Here is a 13227-nt window from a genome sequence, read left to right on the forward strand (position 1 = left end):
CACCCTACCCCTACCCTCACCCTAACCCTAACCCTACCCCTAACCCTACCCTACCCTACCCTAACCCACCTCCCCACAACACCCTAACCCTAACCCTAACCCTAACCCTAACCCTACCCTAAACCCTAACCCTAACCCTACCCTAACCCTAACCCTAACCCTAACCCTAACCCTAACCCTAACCCTAACCCTAACCCTAACCCTAACCCTAACCCCTAACCCTAACCCTAACCCTACCCTAACCCTAACCCTAACCCTAACCCTAACCCTAACCCTAACCCTAACCCTAACCTAACCCTAACCCTAACCCTAACCCTAACCCTAACCCTAACCCTAACCCTAACCCTAACCCTAACCCTAACCCTAACCCTAACCCTAACCCTAACCCTAACCCCTAACCCTAACCCTAACCCTAACCCTAACCCTAACCCTAACCCTAACCCTAACCCTAACCCTAACCCTAACCCTAACCCTAACCCTAACCCTAACCCTAACCCTAACCCTAACCCTAACCCTAACCCTAACCCTAACCCTAACCCTAACCCTAACCCTAACCCTAACCCTAACCCTAACCCTAACCCTAACCCTAACCCTAACCCTAACCCTAACCCTAACCCTAACCCTAACCCTAACCCTAACCCTAACCCTAACCCTAACCCTAACCCTAACCCTAACCCTAACCCTAACCCTAACCCTAACCCTAACCCTAACCCTAACCCTAACCCTAACCCTAACCCTAACCCTAACCCTAACCCTAACCCTAACCCTAACCCTAACCCTAACCCTAACCCTAACCCTAACCCTAACCCTAACCCTAACCCTAACCCTAACCCTAACCCTAACCCTAACCCTAACCCTAACCCTAACCCTAACCCTAACCCTAACCCTAACCCTAACCCTAACCCTAACCCTAACCCTAACCCTAACCCTAACCCTAACCCTAACCCTAACCCTAACCCTAACCCTAACCCTAACCCTAACCCTAACCCTAACCCTAACCCTAACCCTAACCCTAACCCTAACCCTAACCCTAACCCTAACCCTAACCCTAACCCTAACCCTAACCCTAACCCTAACCCTAACCCTAACCCTAACCCTAACCCTAACCCTAACCCTAACCCTAACCCTAACCCTAACCCTAACCCTAACCCTAACCCTAACCCTAACCCTAACCCTAACCCTAACCCTAACCCTAACCCTAACCCTAACCCTAACCCTAACCCTAACCCTAACCCTAACCCTAACCCTAACCCTAACCCTAACCCTAACCCTAACCCTAACCCTAACCCTAACCCTAACCCTAACCCTAACCCTAACCCTAACCCTAACCCTAACCCTAACCCTAACCCTAACCCTAACCCTAACCCTAACCCTAACCCTAACCCTAACCCTAACCCTAACCCTAACCCTAACCCTAACCCTAACCCTAACCCTAACCCCTAACCCTAACCCTAACCCTAACCCTAACCCTAACCCTAACCCTAACCCTAACCCTAACCCTAACCCTAACCCTAACCCTAACCCTAACCCTAACCCTAACCCTAACCCTAACCCTAACCCTAACCCTAACCCTAACCCTAACCCTAACCCTAACCCTAACCCTAACCTAACCCTAACCCTAACCCTAACCCTAACCCTAACCCTAACCCTAACCCTAACCCTAACCCTAACCCTAACCCTAACCCTAACCCTAACCCTAACCCTAACCCTAACCCTAACCCTAACCCTAACCCTAACCCTAACCCTAACCCTAACCCTAACCCTAACCCTAACCCTAACCCTAACCCTAACCCTAACCCTAACCCTAACCCTAACCCTAACCCTAACCCTAACCCTAACCCTAACCCTAACCCTAACCCTAACCCTAACCCTAACCCTAACCCTAACCCTAACCCTAACCCTAACCCTAACCCTAACCCTAACCCTAACCCTAACCCTAACCCTAACCCTAACCCTAACCCTAACCCTAACCCTAACCCTAACCCTAACCCTAACCCTAACCCTAACCCTAACCCTAACCCTAACCCTAACCCTAACCCTAACCCTAACCCTAACCCTAACCCTAACCCTAACCCTAACCCTAACCCTAACCCTAACCCTAACCCTAACCCTAACCCTAACCCTAACCCTAACCTAACCCTAACCCTAACCCTAACCCTAACCCTAACCCTAACCCTAACCCTAACCCTAACCCTAACCCTAACCCTAACCCTAACCCTAACCCTAACCCTAACCCTAACCCTAACCTAACCCTAACCCTAACCCTAACCCTAACCCTAACCCTAACCCTAACCCTAACCCTAACCCTAACCCTAACCCTAACCCTAACCCTAACCCTAACCCTAACCCTAACCCTAACCCTAACCCTAACCCTAACCCTAACCCTAACCCTAACCCTAACCCTAACCCTAACCCTAACCCTAACCCTAACCCTAACCCTAACCCTAACCCTAACCCTAACCCTAACCCTAACCCTAACCCTAACCCTAACCCTAACCCTAACCCTAACCCTAACCCTAACCCTAACCCTAACCCTAACCCTAACCCTAACCCTAACCCTAACCCTAACCCTAACCCTAACCCTAACCCTAACCCTAACCCTAACCCTAACCCTAACCCTAACCCTAACCCTAACCCTAACCCTAACCCTAACCCTAACCCTAACCCTAACCCTAACCCTAACCCTAACCCTAACCCTAACCCTAACCCTAACCCTAACCCTAACCCTAACCCTAACCCTAACCCTAACCCTAACCCTAACCCTAACCCTAACCCTAACCCTAACCCTAACCCTAACCCTAACCCTAACCCTAACCCTAACCCTAACCCTAACCCTAACCCTAACCCTAACCCTAACCCTAACCCTAACCCTAACCCTAACCCTAACCCTAACCCTAACCCTAACCCTAACCCTAACCCTAACCCTAACCCTAACCCTAACCCTAACCCTAACCCTAACCCTAACCCTAACCCTAACCCTAACCCTAACCCTAACCCCTAACCCTAACCCTAACCCTAACCCTAACCCTAACCCTAACCCTAACCCTAACCCTAACCCTAACCCTAACCCTAACCCTAACCCTAACCTAACCCTAACCCTAACCCTAACCCTAACCCTAACCCTAACCCTAACCCTAACCCTAACCCTAACCCTAACCCTAACCCCTAACCCTAACCCTAACCCTAACCCTAACCCTAACCCTAACCCTAACCCTAACCCTAACCCTAACCCTAACCCTAACCCTAACCCTTACCCTTACCCTAACCCTAACCCTAACCCTAACCCTAACCCTAACCCTAACCCTAACCCTAACCCTAACCCTACCCTAACCCTAACCCTAACCCTAACCCTAACCCTAACCCTTACCCTAACCCTAACCCTTACCCTAACCCTAACCCTAACCCTAACCCTAACCCTAACCCTAACCCTAACCCTAACCCTAACCCTATCACCATTATCAGTGTGCCCACACCTGATGAAGGCCTGTTTGTTGGCCGAAACGTCGTGTTTTCTTTGTTTATTTTGGCACACCTTCTTTAGTTGTTTATTGTTTTTGTTTTTTTGTTTGTTTATTAATAGATATATTCTGATTAATAAATAAATAAACTAATAAATAATAATAAATATACTAATAAATTATACATTTCATTATTGAATAAATACATTCATACTATCAATACATACTTACCTGAACACAATCATACAATAAATAACAATAAATACATACTTACCTGAACAACACAAACAATAAATACATACTCACCTGGAACACACTCATACAATAAATACACACTTACCTTAAATACACAATCACACAATAAATACATACTTACCTTTCATACAATTCATGGAGTGGACGGAGGTCCGCTACGGCAAACGCCGTAAAGACTCCCGCCCCCAACAACGGGATCAGGGGTACGGGAGATCCGGCAGGGGGACGGAGAGAGCACCGGCCTCCTCCAATAGGGGGAGGCCCTTCTTCCCTCGTCCTAACCCTACCCTAACCCTAACCCTTACCCTAACCCTAACCCTAACCCTAACCCTAACCCTTACCCTAACCCTAACCCTTACCCTAACCCTAACCCTAACCCTACCCCAACCCTAACCCTAACCCTAACCCTAACCCTACCCTAACCCTAACCCTAACCCTAACCCTACCCTAACCCTAACCCTAACCCTAACCCTACCCTAACCCTAACCCTAACCCTAACCCTACCCTAACCCTAACCCTAACCCTAACCCTTACCCTAACCCTAACCCTAACCCTAACCCCCTAACCCTAACCCTAACCCTAACCCTAACCCTAGTGCACCAGGTTTTCTCTTATGGAGAAAACTCTTTTTTCCTAAACCTAACCCTAACCCTAACCCTTACCCTAACCCTAACCCTGGCCCTAACATCTAAACCTAACCATTGCCCTGATTTAAATTCCTAACCCTAACCCTAATCTGGCCCTAATACTAATCCTAACCCTAATCTAAATTTTATCCCTAACCCTAACCCTAATTTGGCTCCAGTAATTAACCCTAACCCTAAATCTGTTTCTAATCCTAACCCTAATCTGGCCCTAAACATAACCCTAATTTTTATCCCTAACCCTAATTGTGTGTACATTTAATATAAACAATTTCAATTTTTTAAAAAATGAAAAACATTAAAAAATACATATAAAAATCTAAAAAAAATTTTTTTAAAAAATAATAAAAAAACAATTAAAAAACATTAAAAACAATTTAAAAACATTAAAAAACATTATCAAAAACATTTACAAAATTTAGAAAAAAATTAAAAACATTATAAAAACCTAAAAACTATTTAAAAACATAAGTTAATTAAAAACTATTAAAAACATGAATGTTAATTAAAAAACTTATTTTCTAATTAAATACAGTTCATATTAAATGTAATAAAATTAAAAAACCAGGGGTACTTACCTTCCTTCTATTTTTTGTTAAAAATGCAATTGTGCAAACGCGTTCATCGCTTTTTTCGTTTTTTCCTTTAAAGCCAAGCTGAGCAGCTGGAGAGCTCATTTCAGTTCCAGCGTTCGACAGAGCAACATCGCCTGTCAAGAGCAAAGCCACTCAGCTTGTTTCTTGTTCTCAGTGTGCCAACCAACCTGAGGAAGACCCGTATAGGGTTGAAACGTCGTTGGTGTTGGCACATCTTCTTTTGTTTGTTGATTTTTTTATTTTTTGTCTTTTATTTTTTGATCAATAAATAAATAAATACATATTATAAATACACAAATAAATAACTTATACAAATAAATAAATAAGGTGATTAAAAATACTATTATAAATACAAAATTCATTAATAAATAAATACACAAATATAATAAATAATTAAAAAAGCATGGACGACGGCTGGACGACTGTCCGCCGTAACTATCGGGGGGGACAGCGTCCCCCCTATTTTTCTGGAGGGGCCCGGCGGGGTGGCGGCCGCTTTGGCGGGAGGGCCAGAGCTCCTTCCCCTCCTTATGGGAGGGGAAACAATTTCCGCTATCCTAACCCTACCCTAACCCTAACCCCTAACCCTAACCCTAACCCTACCCCTAACCCTAACCCTAACCCTAACCCAACCCTAACCCTAACCCTAACCCTAATCTGGCCCTAAACATAACCCTAATTTTTATCCCTAACCCTAATTGTGTGTACATTTAATACAAACAATTTTATTTTAAAAATTAAAAACATTAAAAAATACATATAAAAATCTAAAAAAAATAAAAAAATAATTAAAAAAATCTAAAAAAAACAATAAAAAAAACATTAAAAACGATTAAAAACAATTTAAAAATATTAAAAAACATTATTAAAAACATTTACAAAATTAAGAAAACTACTAAAAACATTATAAAAATCTAAAAACAGTTTAAAAAAATAAGTTCATTAAAAACTATTAAAAACATGAATGTTAATTAAAAAACTTATTTTCTAATTAAATACAGTTCATATTAAGTGTAATAAAATTAAAAAACCAGGGGTACTTACCTTCCTTCTATTTTTTGTTAAAAATGCAATTGTGCAAACGCGTTCATCGCTTTTTTCGTTTTTTCGCTTAAAGCCAAGCTGAGCAGCTGGAGAGCTCATTTCAGTTCTAGCGTTCGACAGAGCAACATTGCCTGTCAGGAGCAAAGCTACTCAGCTTGTTTCCACTTCTCAGTGTGCCAACCAACCTGAGGAAGACCCGTATAGGGTTGAAACGTCGTTAGTTGGCACACCTTCTTTTGTTTGTTTGTTTACTTTTGTTTTTGTTTTTTATTTGTTGGTTTTAATTTTTTATAAATAAATAAATACATTATTATAAATAACAACATAATAAATAAGTTAACAAATACAATTCATAAATACACAATATAAATAAATACATGATATATAATAAATAATACATACACAATAAATAAATAAATACATACATACTTACCATACATACCTGAGGAATCCATGGGGGACGGTTGGACCACGGTCCGCCATGACCGTCGGAAGGGCCAGCGCCCCTTCTTACCCCGAGGGTCCCGGCAGGATGGCGGTCGCTATGGTGGGATGGCCCGTGCACCTTCCCCTTCCTTCAGGAGGGGGAATTATTACCGCAATCCTAACCCTAACCCTAACCCTAACCCTAACCCTACTTACCAATTTGTACTTACCTGGAACCCCTAAAAGGAAGAAAAAAGACATATTAGTCAAATTCGGAAAACCCTAAAAGGAAGAAAACCTAGAAAAAGGTACTAATTGAATTACTTACCTCGTAAGTACTCACCGGATGGAAAACTATGCAAATCCCATACTAGGGGCATAGAGTAGATGAAGGTGAGGGTCTATTCCGTCCTGGGCATGACGTTAAACTGCACCCTGGAGGGAGCAGCTGGGCACGGGCCCAAGTGGTGTAGGCCATACTAGGCCACCCACTCTGTCGACCGCGCCTGATGAAGGGCATACTAGCCCGAAACGTTGCGCAACGGTCGACTTTCCTAAGACTAGCTAAAGAACAGCTATGTTTAAATTTTTTGACCCTCCACCACTTTCGAGTGGTGGAACCCAAGGCTGGGAGATCTGCCTCACCAGCCCATTCTGAAGCGGAGAGTGCACTGGTTCTCTCCTTCGGGAGGGAATTCTTTTTTCCTGAACCTAACCCTAACCCTAACCCTTACCCTAACCCTAACCCTAACCCCTAACCCTAACCCTAACCCTAACCCTAACCCTACCCTAACCCTAACCCTAACCCTACCCTAACCCTAACCCTAACCCTAACCGCTTTTCTGGCCCTAAACTTAACCACTTTTTCTTTCCTAACCCTAACCCTAACCACTTTCCTAACCCTAACCCTAACCACTTTCCTAAACCTAACCCTAACCACTATCCTAACCCTAACCACTTTGATCTATACCTAAACTTAACCACTTTCATCTTTACCTAAACTTAACCCTAACCGCTTTCCTGGCCCTAACCCTAACCTCTTTCTTTTCTCTAACCCTAACCCTAACCACTATTCTAACCCTAACCCTAACCACTTTCATCCATACCTAAACTTAACCACTATTCTATCCTATCCTAAACTTAACCACTATTCTATCCTATCCTAAACTTAACCTGTCTATCATCTCATCATTTCCTGAAAAAATAAAAAAATAAAAAAATATATAAAAATAAAAAATATTACAAAAAAATTAAAAAACTGATAAAATGTACAAAAAAAGATAAAAACTATTAAAAACAATTAAAAAGTTAAAAAGATTTAAATGTATAAAAACAGAGCAATAATTTAATTAAAAAAGTGTTAAAAAATATGTTTTCTAAAAAAAGTGTTAAAAAACGGTTAAAAAAAGCGTTAATTAAAAAACCGTTGTAAAGCGTTAAATAAAAAAAGCGTTAAAAACGCTCATTATATAAAGGAGCATTTGGAGCAGAGGCTCATTATTGCTCCAGCTCTCGAAGAGAGCACATCACCATTATCAGTGTGCCCACACCTGATGAAGGCCTGTTTGTTGGCCGAAACGTCGTGTTTTCTTTGTTTATTTTGGCACACCTTCTTTAGTTGTTTATTGTTTTTGTTTTTTTGTTTGTTTATTAATAGATATATTCTGATTAATAAATAAATAAACTAATAAATAATAATAAATATACTAATAAATTATACATTTCATTATTGAATAAATACATTCATACTATCAATACATACTTACCTGAACACAATCATACAATAAATAACAATAAATACATACTTACCTGAACAACACAAACAATAAATACATACTCACCTGGAACACACTCATACAATAAATACACACTTACCTTAAATACACAATCACACAATAAATACATACTTACCTTTCATACAATTCATGGAGTGGACGGAGGTCCGCTACGGCAAACGCCGTAAAGACTCCCGCCCCCAACAACGGGATCAGGGGTACGGGAGATCCGGCAGGGGGACGGAGAGAGCACCGGCCTCCTCCAATAGGGGGAGGCCCTTCTTCCCTCGTCCTAGCCGGCCAGTTCCTCCCCCAGTTAGGACGACTCGTTACCCCAGTCCCCGGTATCCATCCTTTGCCGACGCTGTCCGTAGTAACTTACCTAAACCAGGCCAATGGAGGCGCCGCCCCTTGGTTGCAAATTCGGACGTGTTGAGGCAGTCGGCGGGTCCACAGCTACGACAGCTTATTCACAAGCTCAAAGCTGTGATTAAGGTGGTCCACCACCTTCAGAATGTGTCCCCAAAACCAGACAGGCCAGAGCCTAGGATGATCTCAAAAATGGTTGATCTTCTGGCCGAAATGATCAAACCGGCTTACCCGACGGAAAAGACGATGGACTTCATCGTGGGTAATGCCAAGAATTGGGGGCACACCACTTATTTGATTCTTGAGGAACACTACGAGACCAGCCTGGACCTAAGGCTGGAAGAACTCTCCAAAGTGCTTACTCAGGAATGGAAAAGAGCATTCGAGGTAGCTGTCCGGTGGGTTAAGCGTGACCTACCTCGAATCGAACAAGACGTCATTGACCACGCAGAAGCTGTCATCACAGCCAGGTTGCAGCTGGACGAGCCCGTGGAGCCGGTCCAAGCCCCGAGACCGGTCAGTGTTGATTGCTCGGTCCAGGTGCCTTCCCAGCCTAAGGAGGTGACCTTTCGGGCCCAGGCAGTCCCTGCCCAGAAAGAGTCCACTTCGGTGGCTACGATGACTGACAGCGTTCAAGACAATGACTGGTTTCCAGCACAGGGACCGGTGCAGTCCCCACTAGGCCAGAAAAGAAGGGGTGGGCGGAAGACCGTGGGGGTCATCCTCAACAAGCCCCCCTTCTCCTGGCACTTCACTTCGGACTCGGAGGAGCCAAATGACCTTGTGGAAGCCCCAAGGGTCATTAACCACCCAACCTACCTGGAGGAACAGAGCTCCACGCCTGCTCCAGTGTCACAAGAGTCTCCCATCCAAGTGGAGGCCGAGGTTCACCAGACAATATCCATCTTGTCTGATGAACCGGCGGAGGAGGAAAGGGCTAATACCCCTTCCCCTCATACCCTGAGACGGGTTGTGTCTGAGGCAAGCCAAGCCCTAACGACCTCTCTGCCACTCTTCTCGCCAGACACATCCTCAGAAGAAGAGGTGGAGAGAATCCCGGAAGGGGCTTTTGATTTTTCTTTTAGTTCCTCTTCTCCACAACCAGAGCTATTCGGAGTTCGCCGTCACATTAATACGCAGCGGAAACTTACCGATTGGAGACTGGAAGTGGAGAAAAAATGGATAATTTTGGGTGACTCCAACCTGGCTCAGTTTCCGGATTTCCTCCATCGGGACCTGCAAATTGACAGTTTCCCGGGGAGCCACTTTCGCCACGCACACGCCCTTATTGAGAAATCAAATCCGCCAGAGGATTTGGTGGTGGAGAAAGTGGTCCTAGCCTTTGGGATCAACAGCAGAGGGAACAAACTGAAGGAAACGACCATGAAAACTGTACAGGGCGCAGTTAGGTCTATCCGGAAGAAGTTCCCATTGGCAGAAATGTGGATTCCCCAGGTGAACTATTCGGCTAATCTCCCGGCCGAAGAGAAGGAAAATTTGGAGGTACTAAATGCTTACCTGAAGAGGAATTTTCCTTGCATTCCTGCCTTACCTGAAGATCAGTTCCACACCACGGAGGATGACATCCACTGGACTTCAGAGACTGCCAGCGCCATCTTCCAACACTGGATGGGGTATTTAAACTTCCTTGCCCTCTAAGTCTGGAGTTGGAGGGGGCTAGTGACCCACAACCCCTCGAGGCGCAAGAAGTAGTGGTCTTGGCACCAAATTTTAGACTTTCTAAGCCTCAATCTAGCCTATTGAGTAAGGGTTTAACCTTTATCCCAACAATTTCATTAGGTAGAGACCAAAAATTAAAATTAGAATTCGACTTACAAAATTATCATAGAAAAATTAAATTGGCCACTTATTATAGGAATACCCCCTCTAAAAAAATTACGCCCTTTGTTGGACCCTCAATTTGGACCCCCTCTTTAGAAATCCTCCCGCTCCCAGTTAAAAATTTAATTCATAAGGATTTAACAACATTTAAAAAGGGTTACAAATTCATAGAGGAAGAAGCTAATATTTCATGTGAAGAGGTTAAAATTTTACGAGACTTAAAAAGTTTAAAAAGTATTGTGATTAAGCCAGCAGATAAGGGCTCGGCCGTGGTGATTCTGAGTAGGGAACAGTACATTATGGAGGCTGAAAGACAGTTGAATGATCCCATCTATTATGAAAAACTTGAAAAACCTATTTATTTAGAGACGGTGCCTCTTGTTGGAAGAATTTTGGATTCCCTTAAGAAAAATAAATACATTAATGACAAACAGCGACAATATTTAGGGGGCTCGGGTCAGCCTAGGGAGAGGAGGTTCTACCTCCTCCCAAAGATCCACAAGGACCCTAAAACATGGACGGTCCCCTTCCAAGTACCACCTGGTAGGCCGATTGTCTCGGACTGTGGGAGTGAAACTTACCAGACGACAGAATACATCGATTTTTATTTGAACCCCCTTTCAATGAAACACCCTTCTTTTGTAAAAGACACTTACGATTTCATAAATTTGATTAAAAAATTAAAAATTCCGCCCAATTCTTTATTTTTTTCAATGGACGTGGACAATTTGTACACTAACATCCCAATTGTAGCGGGGATTCAATGTGTGAAAGAGGCCTTCGAAAGGTACCCGGACCCTAGCAGACCGGACAAAGAGCTGTTAGAACTACTCAAAGTAAATTTAACACGCAACGATTTTGTTTTTAATGAAAAATTTTACCTACAAATAAAGGGTACAGCCATGGGTAAGAGGTTCGCGCCTGCTTATGCTAATTTATTTATGGCCAATTGGGAACGGGAAGCTCTATTAAAATGTCAGATTAAACCTTTTTGTTATTTTAGATATTTAGATGATATTTTGGGAATTTGGACAGGGTCCCTCGAGGAATTTAATCATTTTTTTAATACCTTAAATTCTCACGACCAATCAATTAGATTAAAACTGGAAACTAGCAAAGAATCAATCCAGTTTTTAGACACAACAATTTTTAAGGGTCCCCAATTTTTAGAGACGGGGGTGTTAGACATAAAAGTTTTCTTTAAGCCCACTGACACACACGCCCTACTCCACAAAAAGAGCTTCCACCCCACACACACATTTAGAGGAATCATAAAGGCACAGCTTCTTAGGTTCCAGAGAATCTGCACCAGGCGGGTAGATTTTCTGGAGGCCGTTAAAATTTTATTTAAGGCCCTATTGAAAAGGGGTTACACCCGGACCTTTCTAAAAAATTGTTTTAAGAATTTTGAAAATCGGAAAGAAAGAAATTTGGACAAAAAAATTCCTCTAATCACCACATTTTCTTCTACGGGTCGAAAATTAAATTGGGCTTGGAAAAACAATTTCGAAACAATTTTGAAACCAACAAATATTATCCCAAATTCGATGGCTATCTCAGCATATAAACGCAACAAAAATTTGAAAGATTGGCTTGTTTCCGCAAAATTACCCTCTTTAAATTGGAAAAGACCACCAAAAAAGCAAAATTATTTCATACAATTGAGTTTTATTAGAAGTAGCACAAATCAATTATTGAAAATTCATGGAGAATTTAATATAAAATCATTTAATTGTGTTTATGTTATTTCATGTGTGATTTGTAGTAAAAAATACATTGGGGAAACCAAAAACGAGATAGCATATCGATTAGGACAACACATTGGCAACATCAAAAACAAAAGGGAAATTCATACACCATTAATTGGACACTTTTTGGAACACGGGCTGTCAAATTTGAAAATAGCGGGGTTAGAAAGGAATTCAAATTGGACCACTTGGGAAAGAAAGAAAAGGGAACGGTTTTGGATATTTATTTTGGGAACAAGGGAACCATCGGGGCTAAATCTAAAACAGAATTAATGGTTTTCACTTACCTGTGCAATCTGTGGAAAGAAAAAAGAAAAAAGTAGGAAGGAATACTCACCTTGGGTTACTACTTACCTGTAGAACTCCTCCAGGAGTTCTAGCCGCTTTTCTGGCCTACTCTAATCCTAACCCAATTCCTAAACTTAACCTAACCCTTACCACTTTACCTAAACCTAACCCTAACCGCTTTTCTGGCCCTAAACTTAACCACTTTTTCTTTCCTAACCCTAACCCTAACCACTTTCCTAACCCTAACCCTAACCACTTTCCTAAACCTAACCCTAACCACTATCCTAACCCTAACCACTTTGATCTATACCTAAACTTAACCACTTTCATCTTTACCTAAACTTAACCCTAACCGCTTTCCTGGCCCTAACCCTAACCTCTTTCTTTTCTCTAACCCTAACCCTAACCACTATTCTAACCCTAACCCTAACCACTTTCATCCATACCTAAACTTAACCACTATTCTATCCTATCCTAAACTTAACCACTATTCTATCCTATCCTAAACTTAACCTGTCTATCATCTCATCATTTCCTGAAAAAATAAAAAAATAAAAAAATATATAAAAATAAAAAATATTACAAAAAAATTAAAAAACTGATAAAATGTACAAAAAAAGATAAAAACTATTAAAAACAATTAAAAAGTTAAAAAGATTTAAATGTATAAAAACAGAGCAATAATTTAATTAAAAAAGTGTTAAAAAATATGTTTTCTAAAAAAAGTGTTAAAAAACGGTTAAAAAAAGCGTTAATTAAAAAACCGTTGTAAAGCGTTAAAT

The sequence above is a fragment of the Nelusetta ayraudi genome, unplaced genomic scaffold, assembly GCF_046127955.1.
Source record: "Nelusetta ayraudi isolate G7.1 ecotype Tasmania unplaced genomic scaffold, CSIRO-AGI_Nayr_v1 ptg000264l, whole genome shotgun sequence".
Classification (NCBI taxonomy): domain Eukaryota; kingdom Metazoa; phylum Chordata; class Actinopteri; order Tetraodontiformes; family Monacanthidae; genus Nelusetta; species Nelusetta ayraudi.